The 13,137-nt window shown below is 44.7% G+C and overlaps 1 long non-coding RNA gene across 1 annotated transcript in view; it reads right to left on the bottom strand.

The window, feature by feature from the left end:
* Nucleotides 1–13,137, bottom strand: part of LOC311584486 — a 100,115-nt gene that overhangs the window by 86,127 nt on the left and 851 nt on the right. The gene's annotated exons all lie outside the window — the stretch shown is intronic.

The following is a 13,137-nucleotide window of genomic DNA, read 5'->3' on the forward strand; positions in this document are numbered from 1 at the left end:
CAATGTGCCACACAACAACCAGAAGACATGGGATTAGGAGAGGGACGTGCTGGGCAGAAGGGCTCCAGGAGGAGAGGAAACAGGACAAGAGGTGAGAATAATGGATATAAACAACTAAAATGTATCATGCAAGTGTGTGGAAATGTTGAACAATAAAGAATATTATGTCAATGTGTAATTCAGTAGTTTGGACGTGAGACTCCACATTCTGCATACCTTAGAGCTCAGATACACAGGTAAATTACCAAGAACAGATGAGAACAAACAGGGCTGGGAGGCGTCCGTCTCAGATACTATCGGCTATCAAATACAGACCAATGTAACCAGTGATAGTTACAGGCCGCCTCTGTTCTGTTTGGTTTGGTTTGGTTTGGTCTGGTTTCTTGTTTGTTTCTTGTTGTTTGTTTGTTTGTTTGTTTGTTTAAGACAGGGTTTCTCTGTGTAGCCTTGGCTGTCTTGGACTCACTTTGTAGACCAGGCTGGCCTTGAACTCACAGAGATCCTCCTGCCTCCACCTAAAGAGTGCTGGGATTAAAGGCGTGCGCCACCGTGCCTGGCTAGTTGAGGCTTTCATACATGCTTATAAGGCATTTTAACCACATCTACCCCTCTTTCCTCCCCTCCATCCCCTCCAAACTTCATGGTTGTGGTTGTTTTTTTTAACTTGCTGAACCCACCTAGCATGATCTATGTGCATGTGGGTGTAGGACCATCTAATGAAGCACGGGGGGCAGGGGTGGGGAATTAGGGGCCACACCCCTGAATAAAACTCTCATTTTCTCAGCAGCTCCTAATTGCCAATGGCTTCTTGGCTGAGCACGGGACTTGATGATCACTCCATCAATAATGTTGGGATTCTGTGCAGGTATTATGAATGCAGACACAGTTTCTATGGGGTCGTATGTGCAGCAGCCACGTTGTGTGCAACAAATAATGTTTTTCTGCAGACATCCACTACTGGGTCTTACGATCTTTCCACCCTCCCCTTCCACAATCGTCTCTGGGACTTACATTTTCTTGTTCTCTACACATGGACTACTCATGGGTCTCTCTACTAATAGCTATCTATTTCAGAAAGAATCTTCTCTGCTGTGAGATGAAAGATGCACCCTGAAGAACATAAGGGAGTTTATTTCTGTGTCTATTTAGCACAATACTCGTATTAAGTTGTCTTCTAGGGTCTATGACCCAGCTAGCCACAGGGTTTTGCCCAGTGAGTGCCAGGCATCAGTTCCTCTTGTATAGCAAGCTTTTTAAAACAGCAATCATTTAGTCTGAACATGGTTACTTATTCTCTTAACATGCATGCCACTACTGAACAAAACTACTGTCAGATACATGCATATCCATATCATTTAAATAAATAATTTAAAAAACCAAGCAGGGTGCTGAGAAACACCTGGTGTGATGGCTACACAGTGATGAAAGAAGCTGAGGTAACTGCATCCATGGGCAGAACTCTCCTGGGGGGCAAGATACACAGCCTACAACCCTAGGGTCTGTGGGAGGGTGCTAATAGGAAGGAACTATTGGCACACCACAGGAAGATTTAGGTGTCAATATAGGTGACCTTAGTGAGTGTCAAGATTCTCAGAGCAAATAACCCAGACAGAAGCCTCAACTGTCTGCTCCTCTGCCAGGTTCCAATCCAGTCACTATGTAAATGTTTCATAGGCTCCTGTTTTGTACACATGGGCTGTTACAGAGTAATTTTTTTAGTTGCACAATTATAAATCATTTGGAAGGGGGGCTGGAGAGATGGCTCAGTGGTTAAGAGCACTGCCTGCTCTTCCAAAGGTCCTGAGTTCAATTCCTAGCAACCACATGGTAGTTCACAACTATCTGTAACGCAACATGATGCCCTCTTCTGGCCTGCGGGTGTGCATGCAGGCAGAACACTGTATACATAATAATAAATAAATAAATATTTTATAAATAAATAAATAAATCATTTGGAAAAGCATTTTCTGCCGACACATTACACAGACATCCACATGCACACATAGACTCATCTGAACAAGTACATAGAAAACGTTTCTATGTTGCAACATTTTTTTGGGTTTATTGTATAAATCAGAAAATAAACTAAAGCTAGCTGCTCTTTTGGAGGACAGCGGAAATAAGGCAGGAGTTACAGAAGCAGTGGTGTTAAGCAGCTAGGAACCATTTCGAGACTTAGAAATTGCGCCCAAGATTGAGAAAATATAGAGTGTTCCCTGAGAGCCATGGAGGAAGAAATTACCTTCCTAGGGGGAAGGGAATCTCAGTTTGGCCGTGAAAGCTGGACCCAGACTGAATAAAATAAAAGCACTAGACACAGGGACCAGGGAGGGTTCGATCCCACGCATCCTATAGCATCATCTCTATACTGAGTAGTTACCGTCAAGTTGACACAAGTTAGAATAACCTGAGAAGAGTGGCCCACAGTTGAGAAAATGCCTCCATAAGATCAGCCTGTGGGCAAGCCTGTGGGACATTGTCTTGATTAATGATTGATGTGGGGTACCCAATTTACTGTGGGTGGTGCTGCCATTCCTTGGCTGGGGATCCTGGGTGCTATATGAAAGCAGGGTGAGCAAGACATGAGAAGCATCACCCTCCATGGTCTCTGCTTCAGCTCCCGCCTCCAGGTTCCTGCCTTGAGTTCCTGCCCTGACTTCCCTCAGTGATGAACTATGACGTGGATGTGTAAGGCAAATAAAGCCTTTCTCCCAAAATTGCTTCTGATGTTTTATCATAGCAACGGAAACCCAAGCTAATCTCTATGGAAGGCTCTAAAAAATTATCTTGAGGGATAGAAAAAGTTTCTTGAAAGCAACTGCTTAGTTACCAACAAGCTCAAGGATTTATATATAAAGCACGGACAGTGTGTATATGCTATAAGACCATATACTATAATTTGGTTTGTTTTTTTTTTAATTTTGTTTTGTGTGGGGAGTTGTTTGTTTTGTTTTGTTGCTTTTGTTTTTGACAGCATCTCGTTATGTAGCCCTGAATGTCCTGAAACTCCTTACCTAGCCTGGAACTAAGGAGATTCACCTATTTTGCCTACTGAACACTGGGATTAAAGGCAGACACTATCACACCCATCTTCGAATCTCATTTAAGTGTTAGTATAGACACATTAAAGAATCAAAAAATCTTTCTTGTTTCCTTCCTGAAGCAGGAAAGGAAAAACAAAACAAAACAAAGCAAAACAGAATTGCAGAAGCCCTGTGTGGGGGAATTCTGTAAGACGCAGGATGATCCCGATCTGACAGTGTTGGCTGCCCTCTGCTGGCCATTCTGGTAAAGACTGGTTTCTCTAGACTTCATCCATTTGTCAAGCAGCAACCTTAAGGGAGGTTATTGGTAGAACTGTACATAGAGTGAAGATACTAAATTGAGCAGCCAAGTTTATAATATTAGACCTCTTTACATAAAATAGCTCTTCTGCTGAAGGAGTCAATAGCAGTAGCAGGTTAGAATCTGGAAGTGTGTGGTCTGGGCCTCTCTTGCATGCTGTGTTTAATCAGTTCGCATCAAGCTGAGACCATACACTTAGTGCCTATAAGGTCACTGACCACATAACCCCAAGGCTGAACACTCCTGCCCTGCTGATCTCTAAAGGATCTCTCCTCCCAGATGGGCATGGGGGTGCATACCTGTATTTAGGACAGACTCTGTATTTTTAAGGTGGGGCTAGAAAATTGTCCCAGCAGTTTAGAGCACTTGCTGCTCTAGCAGAGGACCTGGGTTCAGTTCCATGATGGATCACAGCCATCCATGGCTCTGGTACTAGTGGATGCATCTTCTCTTCTGGCCTCACTGGAGCCAAGCATGCACATGTTCCACATGTGCACATGTAGGCAAAACATGTGTACTTATAGAATACATACATCTTTTAAAAAATGAATCAATTAAGTAAAGAGATAAAAAAATAACCTGGGGACTGGAGTGATGGCTCAGTGGCTAAGAGCAAGTATTGTTCTTGCAGAGGATCCAGGTTCAACTCCCAGGACCACACGGTACCTCACAACCATCAGCGACTTCAGTTTCAGGATATTCGATATCCTCATCTGACCTCCTTGCATGGCACACATACATGCAAAGTACTCACATACAAAAATAAATTTTTAATTTTTAATTTTTTATTTAATGTGCGTTGATGTTTTGCCTGCATGTGTGTCTGTGTGAGGGTGTCAGATCCCCTAGAACTGGATTTACAGACAGTTGTGAGCTGCTGTGTGGGTGGTGGGAATTGAACCCAGGTCCTCTGGAAGAGCAGCCAGTGCTCTTAACTGCTAAGCCATTTCTCCAGCCCCCCTGAATCTTTTTCTTTTTAAATCATTAAAGCCGGGCAGTGGTAGTACATGTTTTTAGTCCCAGCACTAGGAGGCAGAGGCAGGCGGATCGCTGTGAGTTTGAGGCCAGCCTGGTCTACAAAGTGAGTCCAAGACATCCACGGCTACACAGAGAAACCGTGTCTCGAAAAACCAAAAAATAAGAAATCAATAAAAACTTAAAGTGGCAGGAAGAACTGACAGATGTGATTTCATCAAATTAATAAGTTCTGCAGAATGAAGAGACAATTAGCGGAATGAAGAGAGAGCATACAAAATAAGAGAGGATATTTGCTCATTAGTCAGGGAGGTCATAGCCAGACCATAGAAAGAAATTAACCAACAACAGAACAAATAATCCAATCAATGGATGAATGAATGAAGTGAACAGAGAGAAGTCCAATGACCAATAACCACAGAGAGAAGCGTGCAATTCTGGGTAACTGCGAATTAAAACTTCAAGAGTCTGACTTATCCCAGCCAGAACGGCCATCATCACAGAACAGTGCTGCTGATGGACGCGGAGGGGGGTTGCTGGAGGAGAGACGTCAGGATGGAGGAAACCGGTGTAACCATTGTGAAAGCTAGCTTAGGAGCTCCCCTAAGCTCCCCTAAGCAAAGAGGTAGGAATGGGCCTCCCATGTGATCTAGCTCTACCCCAGCTACAGGACCAGCATCAGAATGTCATGGGGACACCTGCACAGCCATGCTTCTTCCAACACTGCTCACAGCCTGAGTGTCCATCAGTGGGCGAACAGATAAAGGAAATGTGGCGTCTGTATGCACAATTGTAAAGAACAAAATGATGCCATTTGTGAACAGGTAGGCAGAGCTGGAGATGGGCATGAGAAGGGAAATAGACCAGATGACTAGGGAAACATAGACGGAATTCAGAGAGGCAGGAGAGGGGACTAGGGTGTGAGTGTGACCAAAATACATCATGCACATGTGTGAAAATGCCACAATGAAGCCTCTCTTATTTTTGTATAACTAGTATACAGTATTTTTCTCTTCTGGCTTTTCAGTACAGGATTTTACTATATAACCTAGAATGGACTCAAATTCACAACACTCTGTTGGACCCTTCTGTTAAGGTCAAAGTCTGACATTACCGGAAAGCTCCTAAGCACTGTGCTAAAATGACAACTCCCTTCCTTAGCTGGGTTCCTGATCTGGGGAAAGCCTAGATTCTCTAAGGAGAGTCACACAGCCCTCAGGGAGATTACAGGCTCAACCTTTCCCCATAAGAAACCTGTTCAGGGTGCACCGGGGGAGTCCTGGAAATCCTCGTGAGATGTCTTAGTACCTAAGCTTTCAACCAATGACCTTTACAAAGAGTATCCGTGGCACTCCAAGGCCCAGAAAAATCAAACATTCACCGCTGAAACCCCTCCCGCAGCCCAAGGTTTATAACGTTCCTAATTCATGAAATAAATGCTCTCTCACTCCACTCCTCCACCATGACTGTCTGAGACTCATCGTTTGTTTGTTTGTTTGTTTGTTTGTTTAAGACAGAGTCTCTCTGTGTAGCCTTGGCTGTCCTGGACTCGCTTTGTAGGACAGGCTAGCCTCGAGCTAACAGCGATCCACCTGCCTCTGCCTCCCGAGTGCTGAGATTAAAGGCGTGCGCCACTACCGCCAGGCACATCATTTATTCAAGGTAAAGAAGGGCTTCCCTTCTCCCTAGAGAATTCACCGCTGTACCTCCCGGTTTGACTGCTGGTCAGGCAGCCACATACTGCTGGAGGATTGTTGCTGCCATTTTTTTCTCTCACCACTCAGCCCACTGCAGTGCCCATCTGTGAAGGTGAGGAGCTGGCTGTTCAGCCATTCCGACAGCCTGAAAAAACCAGGCTCCCAGCACTGCCTCTCGGTTTTGGCGCTCCAAGCCTCTATTACTGGCTGTTCTCTAAGCAGTCACCAACTCGCCCAAGGCAGGCAGGACTTTCCTTGCTGCCTGACTCGGGGGTTTTTGGAGCCCTGAGCTCCCTGCTGCCATCCGGCCTGGGGCTGGCAGCTCAGCTAAAATAGCAGTAACACTTACTGTGGAGAAATCTTTTCTCCTGCGTCTCTGGCTGAACTAGACATCTAGCAGATCTTCTGGCCCAGTTCTCAGTTTCATGTCTCACCCTCCTCCGCCCAGACACTGGCATTCCTGGGAGAGGCAGGACCTTTGACCCCCAAGCTTCACCCTTTTCCACCGGAAGCCAATGGTGCTCTGTGCTTGGGCCTTCCCTGAGAGACGCATACAGGGCCTCCCAGGAAACATTGACCCACCATCCTCCCGCTGAGTCCTGTGGTTACAGGCATGAACCACTTGGGATTGGATAATCTACCAGAGAGCTTATTCCTGGAGAAGACTAACTCTCCTTTCAGCAGCCATTAATTGTCTACAACTCTTCATCTAGGGGTGGGGTCTAGTGAGATGCTGCCTACTCGCGTTGACAGGTGAACTACTTTTCAGGTCTTGCTTAGGTGGTTGTTTTGTTGCAATTTCTTGGGGACTGCTTTCACCATACATAGAAAACACTACCTTCCCAGCGATGCCCTTGCCCTCGGGTTCTTAGAATCTTCCTTCCCATCCTTCTGGGATGTTCCCTGAGTTCAGTGTTACAGATAGATCAGTTGGGTATAGGCACACCACAGTCAGCTGTCCTCCAGTTTTCACCAGTTTTGGTTTGCTGTAATTGTCTCCTGCTGCAAATATACACTTCTTTGATGAGGAGATACCCTTATCTGGGGTTGAGTCTTAGGCCTCCATTTCCCCAGCACTGAGATGACAGGTGCACACCTCCACACTTGGTTTAGTAGCGAGGGTTGTTGTTAAAGATTTATTTTTGCTGCTGGTGTGTGTGTGTGTGTGTGTGTGTGTGTGTGTGTGTGTGTGTGTGTATGGCACCTGTGTATGAGTACACCCAGATGCCAGGAAAAGGTACCCTTGAAGCTGAAGTCACAGGCAGTTGTGGACTGCCAAGCATGCATGCAGAAACCACTCTGGTCCTCCAGAAAAGCAGCCTTCCCGCCTCCAGGCCCCTCAGCTATCCTGGCTGTCGCTCCCTTCATCTTTCCCTTCCAGATCCTTCAGGGCCCCTCACCTCCCTGTGCTCTCCCCTCAGGGCCTCCCACCATTCCCTCCCCCAGTGGCTCCTTGGAAGGGCACATCTGCCTGGGAGTACCCTTTGCACTAGATTCCTGCAGCCCCTTGTCTTTAGGCTCCTTCTAATAGGAAGGCAGTAGAAGAGCTAGCTAGCCCTGCTGCCTCGCCTTGAGCCTATACAAACATGCAGCTATCACAGAAGTATCCTTCCCAGGAACCCGTCCTTTACTCAGGAAGGGGCCTGTCACTTCAAAGAATGGCTGAACATTCACTTCAAAGGATGATTAATTTCTTACTTAACCACCACCCCCAACACCTGGTTGTTGTTTTTCTGCTTTAAAAGAAACTCACTCCCACCCCTCCCGTGCTGCAACAGTTTCCGAACCTGTGGCAGCCCTTTCCTGCTAGTCACTCCTCCACGGTGAACAACGTTGCTTTTTGGCATACCTCGACTTCACTGGTTCTCTTCTTTTACTTGCACATCCTCAGACCCAACCCTCTTGACCACTCAGCTATCTCTCCAGGCCTGCTAAAGCTTTCGAGGTGACATAGTAAGATAAACAGAGAGATGTGCAAATGGCCTGTCTCACTGTCTCATGTGTTCACATATTCTGGCTTCACGAACACAGTGAGAAAGGTGTAAGCAGAAAGAACACAACATTCCCGTTGAGCTATCAGCAAGGATGACATGAGACTCCGGCAATGCCAGCAAGCCTTGATGGGAAGGAGGCCATGCCCTTTGAACACTGCCCACACACCTGCCATAAGTTACGTCACATCCTGTGGCTACAGCCGCTGCCAGGTGGGGACAAAGAGTGCACTTCCAGAAACTTCTTCCTTCGTGTGCCAAGCTTTATATCAACAGCAGTAACGAAATATCTGGACAATTTTTTTAATCACCTGCACATCTTGTTCTTGTAGCATTAACTGGAGTAAATACAGTCCTAAGCTTCAAAGGCCTGTGTTTACTCAAGGTAATGGCCGTGGAGAGCCAAGAGTGAGTTGAAAATAAAAAGTAGGTCAAAGCCTTAGATTCTGGGCTGTGAGCAACTGAATTTAGAAGGCAACTCAACTTCACATAACGCTACTTATTCAAATTCTCAGTGTTCACAACTATATAATTTAAAGAGCAGCTGATTATTAGTTACAGATTCCTACAAGCATAAAAGTTATTGTAATTTGAAAATGTGCAGTATAATAGGACCCATTATAAATATGTGTGTATAAGAGGAAAAAACAATAATGAGAAGAAAAAAACTCCTTTGTTAACTGAAAACTGTTTGCTGGCTTGTTTATACCAACCACTAGAGGGCAGTGTTGAGCTGTTTGTCTAACAGCCAGCATGATGGCTGAAGCAATGAGAATTGCTAGAATTATCTGTACTTTTTTTTTTTTTTTTTGGTTTTTCGAGACAGGGTTTCTCTGTGTAGCCTTGGCTATCCTGGACTCACTTTGTAGACCAGGCTGGCCTCGAACTCACAGCGATCCGCCTGCCTCTGCCTCCCGAGTGCTGGGACTAAAGGCGTGCACCTGTAGCCCATTACAAGACTGAGATTCATCAACACTGAAAGAATAAACGTCTCAACACGCAGTATCATTCGCTGTTGCCATGGGGTCCTATTCTCAGTGATACCATTTTTAGATGAATCATTAATTCATTATCTAAATTATCATACATATTCTTTAAAAATCTACAGTTGCTAAAACTAAATTAAGCTGGTCACGGTGGCATGCATCTTTTTTTCTCTGTATAGCCTAGGCTGTACAGTCTGTATAAGTTTAGGCTACAAGCTTTGTAGACCAGGTTGGCCTCGAACTCACAGAGATCCACCTGCCTCTGCCTCCCAAGTGCTGGGATTAAAGGTGTGTGCCACTACGACTGGCAGCACTGAGAAGCAGAGGCAGAGGCAGGAGAATTTCTAAGAGTTTTGAGGCCAGCCAAGGCTACACAGTGAGATCGTGTCTCAAATTAGTTAAGTGATCAATAGTGGGGGCGCACTCAGGGCTCCAAGTGGCTGAGCAGGATTTCGGCCACTAAGTCACACTCACAGCCTAAGATCTTCGTTAATAAAAACAATTATAGAGATTACTGTTTCATCAAAAATTTTAGGTTGGCAGTCAGGCGTGGTAGCACACTCCTTTAGTCCCAGCATTCCGGAGGCGGAGGCAGGAGAATCGCTGTGAGTTGGAGGCCAGCCTGGTCTACATAGGGAGTCCAGGACAGCCACCACTGCACAGAGAAAACTTGTCTTGAAAGACCAAAACAAACAAACAAACAAACAAACAAACGTATGTTGGCAAGCTGGGCGCACCAATGCTTTCTTGTCAAAAATCAATAGAGTTCACAAATTCTTAAAATCAGAAAGTCACAGAGACTACTGGATTCCACAACTTTTGGTATTTAGAAAATAAAATATCCCTATCAATAATTTCATAAGATTTAGCCTTTAGCTGTGTTTACTTATCACTGAGTTATTGATTTTGTTGTTGTTGTTGTTGTTGTTGTTTGAGAATGGATCTCACTGTGTAACCTAGGTTTCCCCTGAACTTGATATACTATGTCTGATCTCAGACTGACAAAAACCTACCTGTCTCTCCTAGTACTGAGATCAAAGGTACGCAATCAACTTTTGGTTTTTTTGCCTCTTGAAGGCAGGGTCTCACTATGTATCCCTGGCTGTTCCTGAACTCACTATGAAGACTGGGTTGGCCTTGAGTGAACTCACAGAGATCCGCCTGCCTCTGCCTCCCTGAGTGCTGGGATTTAAAGCTATGTACTGCCACACCAGGCTAGGGGTTTTGGTTTAGTTTGGCTTGGTTTGGTTTGGTTTTGGGTTTTCAAGACAGAGTCTCTCTGTGTAGCCTTGGCTGTCCTGGACTCATTTTGTAGAGAGGCTGGCCTCGAACTCACGGATCTGCCTACTTCTGCCTCCCAGAGTGCTGGGATTACAGGCGTGTGCCACCAGGCCCAGCTTTTTTTTTTTTCAATCTTTTAAATGAAGATTTACACACTCAAACTTGTTCAAACAGGAGAAACTAGAATTATAATCTGTATTTCTTGACCTTAATCATTTGAAGAAATGTCCCAGATGTGTCTAAAGTTTGAGGTTCAGATGTATTCTCTTGTCAATTAATAACAGAAAATGTAATTAAATTACACTCTCAAAAAAGAACACACAGAATAATAGCCAACACCTAAATTTCTCCAGTACGGAGAAAAAAACAAAAAACAAAAAAACAAAACACTATGCGCTGGAGAAAATGTCTTGCTTCCTTAGTATTTTCTTTAAAGTTTGTTACAACCTTCCACTTCAAAGGTATGAGGCAGGATGATCCGTTTGAATTTGAGATTTCTACTGGGGGTAGTCTCTGGGGTACCCAGAAGTATCCAGTCGCATCCGGATAAAATCATAACAAACGAAGCCAAGGCTAGCAGGCTGGCTTGGAGGCTAAAGGCACTTCCTAGGCAAGCCTGCGACTTCACCTGGATCCCTGGAACCCACAGCAAGGCGGAAGGAGAGAGCAGACTCCACAAAGCTGTGCTCAGACCTCTGCGTTGTGCTCCCAAACACACACACAATAAGACATTTAAAAATTACTTTAAAGAACTAGGCCAAGAGACAGGGCAGCAAACAAAATTGCACCAAGAAAAGTACATCCAGGAGGAAAGTAGTTTGGGGATTAAGAATATACAGAGAGGCCTGATGATACAGAGACAGAGGGAGATCTGTGGGTTTAAGGCCAGCCTAGTCTACACAGAAGTTTCAGATTAGTCTGGTCTACACAGTGAGACCCTGTCTTAAAATAAAAAGAGTGAAAGAAGAGAGGCGAGAGGAGAAAGAGGGGAGACAGACAGACAGACAGACAGACAGACAGAGACAGAGAGACAGAGAGAAACCGGGCGAAAAGAATGTGTAAATGGTATATAACACAATGTGATGTCATCACTCAGGACAGTGTGGGGTAAAATCTGGGATTGTACCTTCAGCATTTCCGACAAATGCTTTCCTTTAGCTTTCCTGAAGCATGAACATATGATATACAGTCTTATTATCTTATAAGATACGTGTTGTTGTTGTTGTTGTTTTTTAATTACATCTCTAAAGGGGAAAATGTATCCCCAGCTACCTTACTGGGGATGAGGCAACACACTGGTTGCACCAGGACCGGCATGGTGCCTGTGATAGTGAGGAGAAAGGAAATGCTGCCTATACTGAGTGCCTTTGACAGAGAAGCTGGAAGTATTTGTCCCAGGACACAGTAGTTGCCATGAGGGAGGGGTGGAAAGTAAGCCGATAATGACGTACTTCTGAAGTTACAGAAAGAAAAGAATTTCTCTCAACCCCTGGTAGATTTGATTTTTGATATACTTTATTTTACTATTTTGTTGCATGCATTTAGTTGTAGTGTGTATACGGGAGGGACGAGCAAGCATGCATACAGAGGTAGGTGCTTTCTCAGGACATCAGTGTTCCGGGAGTCAAACCCTTTACCTGCCGAGTCCTCTCACTAGCCCATGGGTTAGATTCTAAACAGCACAGAGTAAGCTACAAACTCCCCTATATAAAGATTCTGTTTTTAATACTACCGTCCTCAGAAGCATCCATTATTCACAGACACTCAAGAAGGCTTGAGCTTGTCATTTTCATTATACAAAGGCCAGGAATACAGAGGCAACAGAATGATACACTTAGGATACGCTTCATGTGCTGGGCGTGGGGGCACACGCCTAGAATCCCAGCACTCCGGAGGCAGAGGCAGGAGAGTCACTCTGAATTCCCAGACCAGCCAGGACTATCACACAGAGAAACCCTGCCTCGAACCACCCCCCTAAAAAGGAATGCTTCATGTTACATTTTTAAGATTTTATAGAAAAGAAAAACTAAAGTCAAATTAAATGCAATATTGCCTTCCAGGTTTCTTTTTTTTTTTCTTTCTTTCTTTCTTTTGCTTTTGTTTTTGTTGTTGTTGTTTTTGGTTTTGGTTTTTGGAGACAGAGTTTTTCTGTGTAGACTTGGCTGTCCTGGAACTCACACTTTGTAGACCAGGCTGGCCTCAAACTCACAGAAATCCACCTGCCTCTGCCTCCCAAGTGCTGGGATTAAAGGGATATGCTGGCACAGCCTGGCGCCTTCCCAGTTTCTAAGGCAAAAACACTGTAATTGCCTTATCAGGAAGACAGAACAAAAGTATGCCTGTGAAATCTCTAAATGTAAAAACACCAAAACTAGGCATTTTCCCATAGTAAACTGTTTTAAAGGATATTTTTGGCTCTTTGAAGTCTAGCAAAGACACAAACCTCTTTGTTTTTTCCTTCAGGAAAACAATAGGAGTGGCTGATTTCTTGGAACATTTACTTTTGCTTTTATTTCATCTTTTCCCCCAGTGTTTTTGTTCCCAACACCCAGTAGGCTTGCTTTTCTAAAACAAGACTCACAGCTTAGAGCTAAGTCATAAGGGCAAGGCAAGCTTGAAGAGCTCACCTCAGCTGGACTGTCAAGAGGGCACAAGAGAATGCACGGAAATGCACGCGCCTTTAATCCCAGCACTCAGGAGGCCGAGGCAGGTGAGTTCGAGGCCAGCCTGGTCTACAGAGTGAGTTCCAGGACAGCCAAGTCCACACAGAGAAACCATCTCGGCAAAACCAAACCAAACCAAACCAAAACAAAGCACTGTTTTAGGACAGTCAGATTAAAGCTCAAAGTTAGTGTTTTGAGC

The sequence above is a fragment of the Acomys minous genome (genome assembly GCF_964271855.1).
Source record: "Acomys minous genome assembly, chromosome: 15".
Classification (NCBI taxonomy): domain Eukaryota; kingdom Metazoa; phylum Chordata; class Mammalia; order Rodentia; family Muridae; genus Acomys; species Acomys minous.